Raw genomic sequence first — 14,371 nt, 5'->3', positions numbered from 1 at the left:
GTCGGAAAGTTAACCTTCTTGTGGCCCACCTCTCTCAATGAAAACATAACAGGCTTGCCCCCTGAGGACAATCCTTGTTGATGTGATCAATCCTGCTACACTTATACCAGCCCAACCACCTGGAATGACAAACTCCGTCTTGTTGTTTCCCACACGTGCTGCACTGACTCAGGCCCTGATGGCCTCTTAAACACTACATAGAAGTTGTGGGTCTCTTCCCAGGACCATCCACTATATGCACCTGATCTGACTCCCTCTTCCCATGGAACGCAGGAGCTCCACAAGCACGGAACTCCTGAAAACAAAGAGTGCGAGCTCCAATGATAACCATAACCTCCGCACAGAATGCGCCCAAAATCTCATCCAAAATCTCCGAAACACAGCGAGAAATACCCAATGAGATGAACTCTCACAACTACTCGCTAATCGGCCCAACACCCGCACCTAAGCCGGAAACCGAACCAGAACCCGAACCACCTCCTTGAGCGCTCATCTCCAAACTGAAATACGACATGCCAAAGATCAAAACAAAATCAAGAATCCTCCTCCCATAAGCTTCTTAGATTCTCCAAGACTCTCACCAATTCAAGTATGGATCCTGTGCTTTCAGCAGTACGGGTGCAATACTACCTTCCACACCTATCCATATTTTCCTCAACAACCATCCCAAATCCTCTAAGTCACTTTCTCAGCAAAAGGCACCAAAACTCACTAAACCACACCACTAAACTCACCAAAGCATATCCTAGGCTCTCCTGTCACACCCCAAAACCGGAAGGGCGGAAACGTTCGGGGGTGGAGGACGTCATGTACAGTATCACAACAAATCATAGTAGTAAACAAGAAACAACATCATCCATTGCATTAATAATATAATTTAATACAAGTGTGTTCTGTGAAGTTTATAAGATACCAAAAATGTAAATCAAAATAAGAGATGAGTCTTGAACGAGCTTCATCTTCTCAAAACCTGGCATCGGTACTTGTCTACTGATGACCTGAGAATACAAGTTATTTTGAAAGATTATATCAGCTTTAAAGTTGGTGAGTTCATAAGCATTTTAGTGTCATTGTTTGTATGAAAAATGTTTGCAAGTGTTTGATGTATAAGTTTGTAAATGTTTGATGTATAAATTTGTAAATGTTTGACGTATAAGTTTGTATCTCCTAGAAAATCCTATATTTTCTACTAAAAGTAGCCTTCTACCAAGGCATCAAATGTTCTGTATGTTTGTTTCTTGTAAGAGTGTGTATTTTCCCAAGTATGACTATCATTAACCAAAAATATAGTTTTTACATTACCCTTTATCAGAGTATAGACTCTTTATCAGAGTATTTGAATCCCTATTGTATTTATAGTATGTATATCTTTTATGGGTTCATATACTCAATTCACTATAAAAAATGCTCTGATACCAATCTGTCACACCCCAAAACCAAGAACGGCGGAAACGTTCTGGGGCGGAGGACGTCATGTAATGTATCACAACAATGCAAAGTAGTAAACAAGCAACAACATCATCCATTGCATTAATAGTATAATTTTAATTACATGTGAGTTCTTTCATAGTATAATTCTACAAAATGAATATTCAAAATAAAAGACGAGTCTTGACCGCTCCGTCTTCACAAAACCTGGTAGTCATACCTGTCTATTTGTGACCTGGGAATACAAGTTATTTTGAATGCGAGTATCAGCAATAATGCTGGTGAATTCATAAGTATTTATGTGACTTTGATTTGTAAAGCTGTAAAGAAAGACCTGTAAATTTTTGAAGGAAAGTTTGTACCAATGAACATGTTTGTAAGTAATTGTAAACGTTTGAAACCCTAGAAAATCCTAGATTTTCTACTAGTATAAAAAGTAGCCTTCTACCAAGACCTGACTGTTTTAAATGTTTGCTATTAGAAATCCAATATTTGGCTATAAGTGGGTGGTAGTTTAAAAGTCCCAAAAATGAACTACAATGGTGTTTTTCATGACTAAAATAGTATATTTGTGTACATATAAAATCGCTAAGGTATTTGATAACCCCGTAAATCAACGTGTTTTTAATACTCCATGTGAGTTTTATAACCATGCTAATGACCCTGACTGCCTGTAACAACGTTCTTCAGGCGTTGGAATGTTATGACGTTTGTCACCCCAGACCTGCCGGTCTAACTGTAGCTAACAGTTTAGGTGCGGGATTGTCAATCCTGTATAGATCTAGTATCACGCTCCCCTACAAGGGATTATGGTATATAATACAGGACTTAATAATGCATAATCAAAAGTACGTGAAATGTCTCACAAAACCTAGTATAAAACAGATTTACATATGAAAATGTCCATTTGTTCTTGTATATGAAAATATCTCTTTGATATGGTACTTGTAGTATGTAAAATTCCTTAATATCTAGTACACTATCTTATGTAATCGTATCTCTTGTAATAGTATATCTTGAAATTGTATGCCTTGTAATTGTATGTAATCGTATCTCTTCATATAGTATGTAATGTATTTGTATAGACTCATCAATTAACTGACTCTTGTGTGATTCCTTGTACTTGGAATGGTAAGTAGTATCTGCTAACTATACCTATTATAGTTTCTAGTATTGTATGTGTATAACCGAAATATGCCTTTGCTACCCAAAGGTACTGAACCAACTGATGGAGATTTTTAGGTCTATATATGTATACATGATATATAACTACACATATATAGGCATGCATTTGACAAATAAAATATAAAAGAAGTTTTGTAAAACCTTTGGAAAGTTTAATAAATAAGAAATGATGATTTGATGCCAGTTTATAAAACGATTTGAAAGTAGTTTGTTTGTTAAGAACAATTTTAAGTATAAGAAGACCTTTGTTTGAAACACCATTCTAACAGCGTTTGAAAGGAAACATAAAGTATGTAAGACAGTTTGATAAAGAGTTTTTAACATGTAAAAATGTTTGTCGTAAACTAAACCTATTATAGTTTTTCCAAAAGTTTGTTTCATTTGTATAGTAAACCCTAGTGAAATGCTCACTAGTTATGTAAAGTGTAACTTTTGTAGTGACATAAATGAACACATATACTCAAAGTATAAATAAAGTGTTTGATTCGTAAATGTATAACAACATATTTAATTTCAAAAGACAAGATGTTATCGTGATATATTTTGCATACGAAAAAGTCCATGTAGTAGTTATGAATCACATATGATTTACTTGATAAAAAGAGTATATAGTGAAGCTTTTAGGTTACACACGATAATAACCGTGTGCTTACTTGTATTCCCCCCCCCCCCACCCCCCCCCCCCTTAAAAGTGTATAAGAATCATTGATAACACATTTGAAAATGTAGTTTATAGGGGTATGAACTCACCGAAGAAAGTGAGTGATTTGAAGAAAACGAGCTTTTTCTCGGGCGGCGCCTCCACCGGAAAGTGACGAGTTTTTCGAGAAACTCGGGGCTTCGGAATTTCATCGGGGCTTAGATATGAAACCGGGAAGTCGGGATATTGTCGGCACGAAAACGAGGTTAAAATGTGAGAGAAGTGAAGAAAATGAGCAAGGATGGCCGGCACCCTCGCATTCTATTTATAGGGTGCTAAAAGAGGGATTACATTGGGCGTAAATTCGGAGTATGCTGGGCGTACTCGTTACGTTGGGAGTAATTTCGGAGTACGTTGGACGTACGCGACGTCAACGCTTACCGCATCCTCGGGCGGAGCATTGGATAGGACCCGGAGCGACGTGGACGAACCGAGGCCTAGCACCCGAGTACGCTGGGCGTAAATCGTCTTGGTGTGTGTGCCTCGAACTTGTAAAATCCATAACTTTCGCATACGGGATTCGTTTTTGACGTTCTTTATATCCACGCGAAGGTGCGAAAATACTCTACAACTTTCATTTAGACTCCGTCGGCTAATTTTGAATTTATTTTTTATTATAATTTAATTAATAGGCCGGGACACGATAACTTCGTTAAAAATCCATAACTTCTTTATCCGATGTCCGTTTTCGTTTGTCTTTTTACCATCGAACTACTATTGTCGAGACCTTCAACTCTCGTTTAAGTTGTGTCGGCTAAAAATCGCTCGATATTTATTTCGAGGTTTTAGCTGTCTACCGCTGTTACGAAACTTAGAAAATTTGTAACTTCTTCATACGAAGTCCATTTTGGGCATTCTTTTTATGCATGATCACGGTTTAATGTAATCTACGACTTTCGTTTAGATATCTAAGGCTAAAAATTATTGTATCAAAACTTTGCGTTTTACGTCTATCAGCGTTGTCGGTTTTTGCCGTGAATCTTAGATTGGTCATAACTTCTTCGTTATAACTCGGATTTTAGTGTTCTTTATATGTACGAAAACCTTGATACGATTCCTACCACTTTATTTAACCCAAATAATATTTTAGGGAAGTTAAATTTTGACCTAAATTTGACTGGTGTTACATTATATTGTCTCAAAATGTCGGGTTGTCACAAATAACTATAATGATTTCGCTTGTATTCCCCCCCCCCCACCATAAAAGCATTTAAAAACATTTAAAAGGTTGACTAAGGGGTATGAACTCACCTATAGTGTGTGGTTTGGATAAACGAGTGGTATAGGATGCTTAGTGTCAAGTGAAGACCTGAGCACACAAAAGGATCCTATTGATCATATAATGACACATATATGTATCTAAGTAGTGTTTATAACATCTAATCATGAAATGCAACAAACTTAGGGACTAGCTAACACTTGTTATGAAGTGTTAAACCACATAGGATTGTATATAAGGGAAGTATGGCCTCACAAAGGAGTTTACGGCCAACATGGAGGTCTCACGTGAGTTTACGGCCAAGGGGTTTATGGCCCTATGCGTTTACGGCCGTAAACTCATGGTATTTTGTACCAAATTGTGTTTTAAGGTCTTACAAGTCATTAGGAAGTGTTCTAGGTTCAAGTCTAAGCCTTAGGAAGGAGTGGTGGCACAAATGCACCACTAAATAGTGTTTATGGACCAAGGTGATTGCATTGGCCGTAAACACCATATGTTCTTGGGTTTCTTCATGTTTTCTAAGAGTTTAACAAGTGATTAAAGCATATAACAAGCTAAGAGTAGTGTAATTACTTATAAGAAGCTTGTAAGGGTGTTTAAGGTCCAAGAACACTAGTGTGTGTTCTTGGTGTTCTTCGTGAAATGAAGAACACTTGAAGATCTAACAAAATGAAAGGATTTCATGGATGAAATCATGTACAATCACTAGATAAAGAGATGTAACAACTAATCAGGAAAAAGAATTCTTACATTTTTGGAAGATCGAGATGAAGATATTATGATACTTGAGAGAGAAATGGGGTTTCTAGGCTTGAAATGGAAGAGATATGAGGAAAATGATGTAAACTCATGTATTTAAAATGAGTTCACAGCCAAACTCATGAGTTTACGGCCCAAACATGAAGGTTTGGCCGTAAACTCCATTTAATGGGTTTAAGGCTTGATTAAGGTACACTGGACTCAAGAAGATACTTCCTAACACCCGATTCTTGAATATACTAGGCTTAGAACACTCAAACAGACTCTAAATAGTGCTAAAAGATAGCAGAAACAAGTCTGGATTTGATTAAATTGATTGACTGTACAAGATAGAAATTTAGGTTTGTCACATCATTCCCCCGTTAGAGAGAATTCCGTCCCGAAATTAGAGTTTAAGAAAATAAGTAATTACAAATAACTAATACAAAGATGCGGATATTTCAGTTTCATTTGATCCTCGCGCTCCCAAGTGAATTCAAGTCCTCGCTTGGTGTTCCAGTGAACCTTCACTATCGAGATACGACTTTGTTTTGTTTGCTTGACCTCTCGGTCCATCATCTCTACTGGTTCTTCCACGAAGTTGAGGCTCTTAGTTTTATTTTAGGTACTCTAGTTTTCAAATGAAGAGTTCAGGACGATCGCAACTCATACAACTGTGTTTTCCGTAATATGCGATCTTTGGGAATGAACTCTGATACTTTTGTTATTTAAAATGCTTTTCAATGTTTAGATATGTTTCATTAGTGTTTTGAAATATAGTCAAAACACTAATGAAACATATCCAAACATTTCAAAGCATTTTAAATAACACCAGTATCAGAGTTCATTCCCAAAAATCGCATATTACAGAAAACACAGGTGTATGAGCTGCGATCGTCCCGAACTCTTCATTTGAAAACTAGAGTACCTAAAACAAAACTAAAAACCATAAGCACAAAGCTTAGTGAGTTATCCAAAACATACCACACATGAAACCACATAAGTCCATATAAATCATGCATACAAATATATATATATATATATATATATATATATATATATATATATATATATATATATATATATAAGGATACCATGGAAACCCTTCACTATCTTATTCTGGTGCCATCAAAACCCCCACATGGTCTTAGCCTGGAATGCCATGGGTTCCCCCCTCCCCCCCCCCTAATGGTCTAATATCCAATTGCCTCGGGCACCCCCAGGGACTTCCATGCAAGTATCACCGAGACAACTAGCATACCTCATATCATAAATACAAGTAGCATACCACATAACAAATAATGGGCCGGAATTAGTGCCTTCTACCCGGGGATATGGTGAGGAGACTCACCTCGAATGCTGAAGCTCACGACAAAAAACCCTAGCTGTTGTCCTGATGACTTCCCAAGCTAGTAATACCAAAACAACATCCAATAAGCAAATGAATTCCAACCCATGATCAATAATCCAAACTTGGGGTAAAATGACCATTTTACCCTGGGCCCATCAAGACTCACAACCAAGGCCCAAGCCCAAAACCAACAAGATCCATAAAATCCCACTAACGGCCCAAATTTCCAAATTGGGCCCAACCCCATATGGGCCTTACCAAAGGTCTAAGAATTCCTGATCCAATAATAATTCTCCAGTGGCCCAAAGGTCCTAGCCCATTGGGCCCACTAAAGTCTAAAATAATTAGGCCCATTAAGGCCCAATACAAAATCTTGGCCCAAGTAGACATGACCAATCAAGAATCCAAGACACAAAGATTCCCTTGGTCAAAAATCCCAACACTCAAAACTCAACCCAAGCTTGTGTTGGATTAGTGTCTAAGTCCATAACTATAATTTGTATGTACTTGACCCGATTGGTATGGTCCATTTGGGTTGCATGGCATCGGAACAATTTGGATAGAATTTTTGTGAGAAAAGGATAATTATGATTTGTTAATATATTATAAGTTCAAATATATTTACATGAAATCATATTGTTTAATTAGTATTAATCAAGAATTAATTTGGAATTAATTTAGTGATCAAAAGCAGACTAATTAAATATATGGGGATTGATTATGTAAATCATTTATTCTTATATATGTGGGCTTATGATCCATAGTTCTTCATGTTGGGCTAAACCCATGGAGTAACCCATGGATACTCCATGGAGGTTTTAACCAATGGAGCATGAAGAATATGGAAAGACATGAGTTATATGGTGTAACCCTAATAGCCACAATATATAAGGACCTCATGGTTCAAGTATGTGTACACATGAGGGCTAGCCGATTTGAGCATAGGAACCTTTTCTCTCAAGTTATTCCAAGATGTTGGTGATGTTGTGTGAACCATTTGAGGTGTCACATTTGAGGCACTAGACTCTTAAGCTCCATGGAATCAAGCTACAACAAAGAGGTATGCAATTCTACTAGAATTTATATTATATGTACCTCATATTATGCTAGTTAGAACAATACCTTGGAAAATTGATCTTTGCATGTATAATAAAGAAAACAAAGATCCAAGGTATTTAGGGATGCATATACACCTTAGGAGTGTTAGAATGATCAAAACCCTTCAGTGGTATTAGAGCCTAGGCTTGTTTTCTTTTATACTTGATGCAAATTTCTGAAAAATGTTGAAAAATTCGATTTTATGTTGTTCTAGGCAGTGGACTTGCCGATTCCACTGATGAACTCACCGAGTCCATGCATAAAAGCATCCAACTCGACGAGTTGGTTCATGCACTCGACGAGTTGGACCCCATACATCATATTTTCGAGGTTTTTGGCTGGAATTGGACTAGGAACATTACCCTAAGCTGTTTTTGAACTTGTAAACCTATTCTTGATGTGGTAATGCTCATGCTAATCCAATTTCATAGATAATTGTCAATAGATTCATGTGTTGTATTAGTTTAATGGTTAGGCTAATTAAATGAAAAGTGTTTGATTTGAATTATCTTGTCCTTATGAGTTGATGTAGATTAATAGAAAAGTTATGTGATAATATGTTTTCAATCCAAATTAATCTAAAAGTTGTTCATAGTAAGTGTTTTTCTAACTTCTCCTCAAGTGATATGAAAAGTCACATTTATGATTATTAAAACTCATAAGATTTCCATAAGTTATGAAAAATGGAGAGTCTCTTTTTAAATGTTTTAAAGTCTTCCATAACTTGACTTGTCCTAAAGTTATGGAACTTGAAGAGTTTTTCATTAAAACTACTTTAAACACATAAGTTATGGAATTGAACAGTTTTTTAATAGTTCAAAACTTGCACTCAAGTTTTGGAATTTGTAAAGCTTCCCCTCATAAATACTTTAATTCCAAGTTAAACCCTTAGAATTTTAAAAGTTAAAATTCAACCTTTATACTTTATAGTATTATAAGTTAATAATATATATGTATAAGAGCAAGTCAGTCTTACCATTAGTAGGCCTCATTCATGAAGCCGATCTATAAGGGGGTATAAGCTTACTACCTATAAAATGGTAGTTTAATGGGTATCCACTCTCACCCACCACTTCCTTGACTGGTGAAGGGTCGTTAACCAAACAGGTAGGACAAGGACTAGAATTCTCCCTTCATTAAAAGTATTAATGATAAATACTAAGTAACTAAGCCTTTATAAATTCCCAATCTTAGTTACTTTTGGGAAATGTTGATTTGGTGCTAAGCCATGAAATTACACTTTGAACTTTGCTTAAGTCGGTTAGTGGAGCGCGTGTGGTTAACCGGCACACTAGCTTGATTTAAGAAGGTAGGCGAAGGGTAACTTAATGTTTATCATAGTATCGGTGGAGCGCGTGTGGTTAACCGGCACATCGATTGAGGGGTAAATATTAAGGGTACCAAGTACATTTTCATCGTTATTCATACCTTTTTTTCCTCGACATCCCAGTCACAAAACATGAGAGGGCACAAACGAGATTGAAACATGTCATTGAAAAGTTCAATAAATCTCAAATTATCTAGGATTTTCAAATCCAATTAAAACCTAATAAATTATTTCGTTTTTCAAGGTGGAAATTGGTGAATCGTCATTCTCCTACCTTCAAATATTCTATAGCTTGGATTACGACATCCCTCTTCTAAGTTACAAAATATTGTGTTGGGTCCTAGCCTTAATATTTCATATTGGGTGTTATATTAAGGACTTTAAATAAACTATCTTGAATATCTCCCAAAAGATGTCTTGTTCAGACAATTATGATCTTCCCAAAAACTCTTGGAACAAGCTTTCGTGATGAAGATGATGTCTTGGAAATCATTCTTCACTCCCCCCATCTCCTCCAATTATTCTCCCTAACCCATAAGTTCAAGGTCACTCAAGCCCTATTGGCAAGCAAGGTCTATGTGTACTCACATCTTGGAGATGAATTCACATATTGACAAGCTGGGAGAGTTGGGTGTCAAAGTCTTGAGAAAGTTGGTTGTTCAATCACTTTCTAAGTCACATAGTGAGTTTCTTTAGGACTACTATGTAATAGACTATGACATGACCCTTAATGATCTTATCTATTTGCTTGGTGCTTCTGAATAAACAATGATTTGGAGCACTTGTAAAGAAAATTTGATTAGAAGATCAACTTCACAAAATACCATGGACATTATCTATTGTAACATTCGATATCCAGAAAAGCTTTCTCTTCCTAATGGAAAGGGATCGGCCATAGTCAACTCGTTTGAACAGATGGTAAAGTGAAAGGCAAATTTTAAGATAGTCCAGTGTACCATTCCTAAAGGGTCCATATGGCTCTATTGCCAAAGGAAGGGGCATTGGTTGCGAAGCTGCCCTAGCTACCTGAAGGATCTGAGAGAGGTTCTAGACAAAAAGTTTGATTCTGCTTCAGGTAAGTCCACTATCTAACTCGATTAAGTTCCTATTTTGAGATTCTTAATACATTTTGATGTATGGAAGGATTAAGAAAAGGGAAGGAAACTTAAAAGAAGAGTATGATGAATCTGATCGTGAAGATGGATTTCAATCGCATGGTTCGAAGATCGGATTCTTGAGCTACTACTTAAGGAGTTATGATAGATTGCTAGGAAATATGTAATAGCATAGTTTTCATTTAAAGCTGCATTTTAAGGAAAAAGTTTTTCCGCATTTTATAAATAAATAAAATTATGATTTATTTTAGTTTATATCTCCTTGCAATGGCTTTTATTGAAAATTGATATTTGTATGTTTCTAGCAATAATGGAAATATGAATTTGATTCTTTCATTTGTGGTAGTGTCTAAATTTACCAAATAAGGAAAGATTCTCATCACCCAAAAACTGAATTGAACCGAAACTTGGAATCATGCAAGTGGTACAGTATGATGAATGAGAACTTCCAGCTTTGGAAAAAAATAAGACTAATTCCTTATTCACATGTATATGTGAGTCAAGTGAACGACTAAGCGATCAAGTACACATTCTTTTGCACTGATCAAGTCGACCACAAAAGATCGATAAGACTATTAGTCATGATTTACTAAATTTTAGTAAAAATGGTTATACTTACATGTTTAAGTATAATTCTGAAACATTGGAAAAATTTCTATGTATTGCAGAACGAATGAGAATAATCAAATTAGGCAGAAAGATAAAAGTTTCTCAAATCTGAATAGATGGGAGAGTACTTTAGTATCATGTTTTGTGATGATCTTAAGGATTAAGAAACCATATCACAATTGGTCCTCTAAGGACATCTTAGTGCATTCCTATGACTAAGAAAAGGGAATCGTGAATTGTTGAAATGGTTAAATCAAGAAGATGAGTCATACTTCGTTCAAAAACAAGTCTTAGAGTCATACTCAAAGATTGTAATTTGAGTGACACATCTTTAAAAAGGCTTATAACACTTGTCAAATGTAAGAGTAAAATGTGTCATACTCTTGTACATTTGAAATTGGTAAGTTGTGATGTTTTGGATAAAAAAAAGACCAACTAAGGCCAATTCTGTGAAGTGTTTGTCTTGACAAAGAATCCGCACTATCTCTTGAATATTTGGCAAGAGAGTCTTATACGTCAAGAGGATAGTGGGAGTCTTAAAGATCCTGAAAGAATTTCAAGATCTAATCAAGAATAAAACCTGTAGTTTCTCACTAGCTCACGACTTGAGGTTTATAACCTATCGTGTTTACGTATTCCTATTTATGTGCCCATTCCAGTTAAAGTTGGTTTTGCATATGAGTTCTGAGAGTTCTCAATTGATTGCATAACAACTTGGAAGAAATGGTAGGCCCTTGTGCAACCAGGTGGCAAGAATTTAATATTGCACAAGTTCAGTCCATACGAGTTTGAATTTGTCAATACCATGTCTTGTGATTATGGTTTTGACAAATTCATATGGATATAATAAAATCTAAGTGTCATAAGGTTTCTCTCCGATTCATGAAAATGATGGTGAGAAAACGCTTTCACTAAGTAGATTTTAAGTAGATTGCAATTGTGATATTTGCATTCTCAAAGTCGTTAGTGGAGCGTGTGTGGTTAACCGACACACTAACATGGACTTGTGAGGAATGGAAAAGGTCTAAACAATTGAGACTATGATTATGGCATCCCTTTTCATAGTTCTGAAATTGTTTAGACACACATATATGTGCTATCTAAGGAAAGATGTACGATTTTGATAAAGTTTTTGTCAAAACATCTCGTATCAAAAGTCTGAACTTTGGTAAGAAAGTCAATAAAGTATTGATTTCTAGAAGTCCAGCTGATTTCTGAGTACAAGTCAAAGCTAGTGGGAGCAAAAGTGTTAAGCTAATAATCATCATGTTAGTGGGAGCATGATAATTATAATAAGTTTTGCAAGTTAGCAATGTTAATTATAGAAAACAAAAGTTTCAATTGGGAAAAGTTGTTTTGTTATAATTAAGGGAGAGGAAATTGTACTTTATTTCAACTCTAAAAGCTTAGATTGAGGTTTTAATAATCTTTAGTCAAGGATATAAATATGAATTTTATGTTGGAATGGCTCAACATAAGGAAAATTTAAATATGGGTCCATTATTTGCGTTCTAAAAATCGATTATGATTACGACATCCCTTTTCATAATCTGAATTATGAGAACTTGGCAAATAGAAATAGAAATATTATAGCAAAAAGAATGGTCTAGTATCATGTGTTTATGTGAGACATCATGAATTGTGTCCCATATGCTTCGGATATAGGATCGATTGCATGTGCTATAATATTCATCTGTTCTAAAATTTTCCAAATGCCTAGAGAATTAAGAGGAAAAAAGTAATAGAAGTAGATATGACTAATTTGATTAAGCAATTTTCGAGGACAATCTAAGGTTTACCAAAGATTGGTTGCTCAGGGACAGTTGGAAGTATAGTGTTAATTTTGGAAGGACCGTATTAACATATTCTGAAAAGAGGCAGCTCTTGTTCAAAAGTGATAGTCAAAATGGGAATATGGAGTTGTCACCATAGGTGGAAGTTATTCAATCTATATAAGATTAGAAAACTTAATGCAAGAAGGATGTTCAAAGCAATGTACTTTGAATATGTGACTTCGTTTCCATGGAGGTGATCTCCATTGGAATACTCTGTAATATTTATTGACAAGTCTTTGTGACTTTGTGCATACTCATTACAAGAGGATCAATGCATATAAGTTTAGAATCTAACATATTTAGGTAAATGGCAGGAATTTGGAATTCTTGCATTTACAGTAAGGATTTGGGATTATGAAATGAGAATCATTGTAACTATGTTCAATAGATCTATTTCAGAAAGTAAAGATCATAGACAAACTTAGTGTGCATACTTGGTGTATGGCATGACTAGTGTTTAGAAAAACATAGTGTGCATACTTGGTGTATGTCATGACTAGTGCTTAGAAAAACATAGTGAACATGCTTGGAACATGGGAAAACTATTGTTTTTTAATTCAAGTATAAAGTTGATAGTTTAAACAACATCCAATGAATAATGTGTAATCAGTATGGTGATAAATAAAAGATGTTCTATTTGTATTCATAAGTTTTGAGACCATATTGGATTCAATTATTCTTGTGTTTCACTTTGCATGTTTTGACTTCTAGAATAACTAGGTCGTTCTTACAGAATGACTAAGTTATTCAAACCATCCACAGTCGGTCATATGTTGGAAGTAGATATGAATCAAGACTGTCATGAAGTTGGTTTGTAGACGTCCAAGGTAGTGGACATCGCAAGAGTTACTGCAACATTCATGAGTGCTCATAAGTTCTGAGTATTGGATTAAACCCATGCTCATTTGACTCACTTCATGGATCTTATCACGAGTGATCATGAGACGATAATATCTTATATTCTTCAAACCTAGACTATGAGTTGTTGCCTATGATTTGGTTATACATTGATTGTACGAAAATGCATTGGTAACTCGATGTTATAAAATGTGCTTTTGTGTATGATTCAACAAGTAGTAGAACAAGCATATAAGTCGAAGTTTATCCATTCTTTTTACCCTTGGAGGGATAAAAGCGATATATGTGGGCCCCTCGAAGACTTAGTGATGACACCCCAAAGTGTTTGCCCAAGCCAGGACTGATTTGATTTGTTTAATTAGTCGGTCACCATAAATCAAAAATCGGGAAACAACAAATGAACAGAGAGAATGATTATAATCCATGTCTTAGTCCATATGATATCTAGCATGGAGGAATATGTGATCCCTTATCTAATGGAGGCATCATTGATTTGTTCAGAGTTCGACAACAGCTTTTAAGAGCTATGATTGCTAGCCGGTTTTGGAGTCATACGCAATAATAGTTTTAGACTTATCCAAGTGGGAGACTGTTGGATTAGTGTCTAAGTCCATAACTATAATTGGTATGTACTTTACCCGATTGGCATGGTCCATTTGGGTTGCATGGCATCGGAACAATTTAGATAGACTTTTGTGAGAAAAGGATAATTATGATTTGTTAATATATTATAAGTTCTAATATATTAACATGAAATCATATTGTTTAATTAGTATTGATCAAGAATTAATTTGGAACTAATTTAGTGATCAAAAGGAGACTAATTAAATATATGGGGATTGATTGTGTAAATCATTCATTCTTATATATGTGGGCTTATGATTCATAGTTCCTCATGTTGGGCTAAA

This window comes from Lactuca serriola, chromosome 2 (genome assembly GCF_051521515.1).
Source record: "Lactuca serriola cultivar US96UC23 chromosome 2, Lser_US96UC23_V15, whole genome shotgun sequence".
NCBI lineage: Eukaryota > Viridiplantae > Streptophyta > Magnoliopsida > Asterales > Asteraceae > Lactuca > Lactuca serriola.
This window is presented reverse-complemented; position numbering follows the sequence as displayed.